At 33.7% G+C, this 3,475-nt stretch overlaps 1 long non-coding RNA gene across 1 annotated transcript; it reads left to right on the forward strand.

Moving 5' to 3' along the window:
* Window positions 1–630: 630 nt before the first annotated feature.
* Window positions 631–3,046, forward strand: LOC147533799 (uncharacterized). The gene is made up of 2 exons (XR_015228448.1): window positions 631–1,427; window positions 2,472–3,046. It is a non-coding gene; the product is annotated as an uncharacterized LOC147533799 (long non-coding RNA).
* The last annotated feature ends 429 nt before the right edge of the window (window positions 3,047–3,475 follow it).

Consider the following 3,475-nt stretch of genomic DNA (forward strand, 5'->3'; position numbering starts at 1 on the left):
TTGAAGTTTGAATACTATGTATACGAAAATAAGGGCCTTGTGTGATCGAAGCCAGCGCGAGCGCACCGTCGGCACCGCCCCACCATGCGCTATTGTTTTAATACCTTTCTTTATCATTCGAGTTGCGATAGAAGTTCGACTCAACTAGATCAACAATAACCCCACTACTTTTAGTTACTTAACAATAAAACATGGTGGTAGATTGTTCACCTAGTTAGATATTAAGAAATGTTAAGTGTACGGAAGATTTGGACTAAATTTGTAACATGTTGATTCACTTGAGTAAAAGAGTGGTCTAGATCGCAGTTAAATATGATTATCTTTTGTCTTTTATTAGGTGAGTCCATAAATTACAAATTAAATCAAATTTTTTGTGCATGTAACATTTCCGTTAGATACTAACATCGTCTTGCACGACCCGCTGTTATGGGATGATCAATTACATGGACCATAGCTAGGTCAATTATTAACATTATTGGCTTGAGAGGCATGAGGAAAGAATTACTACAATAGTTCTTAAACTTAAAAGTAATTAAAACAAGAAGTGTTATTAAAATAAGTGGAAGCTTCCTTAATTGTAAAGACATTTTTTTTCTCTTTAAGAAACTTTTATTCTTATACCTTTCATTTGTTTCAAAACTTTTGATTACTTTGAAGATGGACTTTAGAGAGAGAGAGAGAAAAGGTGGAGGGGGATTTAGGGTTTGGAAAGGCAAGAAAGATTATGATTTTTTTGCATAGAATTGTGAGAGAGAGAGAGAGAGAGATCTTTCTCAACATTCAATGTCACTGTGTCAGGTAGGAGAAAGAACAATCCTCTTCTGATTCTCTAATAAAATCTCCCATTTTCATATCCCTCGCTCCTTTTATAATTACCCTATTTTTTCTCTCTCTCTCATCATCTCTTTATTTCTTGATCCTCTCATCTTCATCACTTCTCCCCTTCCAGCTGCTTCATTCGCATGCGTGTTGTGTACTCAATAACTCTCTCTCTCTCTCTAGAATCTCTCTCTCATATTTACTACAACCATAACAACAACCCTTCACCTTAAATAGAGTACTACTAGTCTCCCACCTATAATTTTCTCTCCATACCCAGAACCAGAAAGATTACCCATCTCAAGATCTGTCTCATCAAACCCTCTCTATAAATATGACCTTTCTATATCATACCATATGAAACCTTTTAGCTAGTCCTCAAGGCTCAAGCTAGGTCAAGGGGAGATGATTTGTTGGTTTCATGTGTGTTTATCAAAGAGCATCTTACAGAGTTCATTGGCATTCTGTCCACCTCCATCCTATATATCATGTTGTTAATTTTTCATCTTAATTAATATGGAGGTGGGCATCCTGTCAACAGAGCTCTGTTGGTTTCTCTTTGTAAAACCCATCTGATAAATTTTGATCTCTAGCTCTTATTTATTCAGGTCCATCTCTATATATCTACCTCATGATTTGTTTTTCTTCTAATTACTGGATCACTAGTACTATAATATATGATTAATTAATAAGTAGACTAGTATAAATCTTCAAATGGGTTTTACTCTTTTCATATCATTTTGTTGTTTTTTCTTACATGTTACTAGATCACTATTATACATGAAAAACTTAATACTATTTTTTTTTATTATCAACAGGTTTTAGTAGTATATATATATATATATATATATATATATATATATATATATATATATAAGATCTTGTTTTTGTGTTACTCTTTTAAATATAAGATCTTAAAGAAAATCAGAAGTACTGTAGTTAGTTGACCTTCCCTTGCAGATCAGTAAATACATAGCATATATCCTATGAAACCCTAGTTTAATTCCATCAATTTTTTGTCATTGTTTAGAGAGAAAGTTGATCATACATGTTTTTATACTCTTCTATAGGGTTTCAAGTTTAGTTTTGTAGCTAGTGATAGAAAGATCATACTATTAATTAATTTTACACAAGTTCTTCCACTATATATTGTATATCTAGTACTACTACTTGGACCCAATATATAGAAGAAGAATACTAGTTAGTAATTAAGAAATCTTGCCTGGTGTAGCTTAATTACTAGCCCTTAATCCATTTGGTTAGTTTGTGTGTATACTATAATTTCATGTTTTTTTTTTGTTTTTTGGATTGTTCAGCGTGTGCTCGAACCCTTGATCTCTAGGTGGAAGATTATACCTCTTACCACTCCAACCAAGACTCCAACCAAGAGTCGTTGGCTATAATTTCATGTCTTGTCATGTTCGTTTTAGAATTAATAGTTACTTTTTCTCATGCTTTTATTTATCGGAAGTGCTAGAATTACAAAAGTTAGATGTGTTGTGATATTCATCTCTCAACGGCCTAGATTTAGTTAAACTTTCAAACCACAGCCGCTACATCAGCTGGGTAACTTCTTTTGTCAAAATTCTTTGTGATTTTAGCATTTCCCTTTATTTAGTTGACACAACCATGAAATCCTCATGTAATGACAGGGAACAAAAGAAAACCAGGCACCAGGCACACTTTAGAAGAAACTTGTGTGTGGCTGTCGGGAGTGGCGTTTTAGTGGATCAGAATCATCCGAAAGACTTAATAACAACAAAACAATACCATATAGGATATTTGTCTAGAATCTTCCTGTTGATTGGCCCTATAACAAATATATGCTTGTTTTCAGGTAATAAGATCACTTGGTATACATCTGAAGTGGTCAAGTGAACCCTAAGTCCCTAACAAATATTTTTAGCTAGTTAGAGGAAAGTTAATCATCTCCTGTGCAGGCTGTGGACATGACTGGCTAAGAAGCTTGAGACCCGGCCCTAATGAAGTTATCAATGAAGTGCAGGATGGTGTATATTTGAACATTGTATGTAAACATGCATAGGTAATAAAATGTCAAATGTTAATTACAATGTTACCTAGCTATAGACGCTAGTTCTTCCAACAATTAGGGCACATGATATTTTGTTTTGTTAAATGCCAAATGTTAATTTACAATGAAGTTAAAGGCTCAAAAATCTCAAATGTGCCCATATTAGACCTCCACAAATCATTTAGATTTTTAAAATTTACTAGCATGAACAAAAATTTTGTTTTTGTGTTCTTCTAATTGAGAATTGTAATCTGGTTGGAGGTCTGAGTTTTTCTACCTTGATTTTAAGTTATGCATGACTCGTGTCTGACTCAACTAATTCTATCTTTTGCTTGTTGCAAACATCTAATTTCTATTTTATTTTTTTCCTGCAAACATCTAATTCTATCTTAGTATCTTGATTTTGAGTATTTTCGTTATGGGTTGATTTTAATTTGACATCCAACCCTCTTTGGTGCAGTGGTTGGACACTCCAATTCTATGAGGTCTTGGGATCGAATCTCTTCCTTTTTCCCTTTTGTGCCCTCTATCCACTGCCGCCACTACCTACCTTCCTTCTCTCTCTTAAAGAACTCGGAAAGACCTACGAATATTTATTTATTTTACGAATAGATTTGTTCGTGA

Source organism: Eschscholzia californica, unplaced genomic scaffold, assembly GCF_041429995.1.
Source record: "Eschscholzia californica isolate CP2 unplaced genomic scaffold, dmEscCali1.0.p SCAF_6, whole genome shotgun sequence".
NCBI classification, from domain to species: domain Eukaryota; kingdom Viridiplantae; phylum Streptophyta; class Magnoliopsida; order Ranunculales; family Papaveraceae; genus Eschscholzia; species Eschscholzia californica.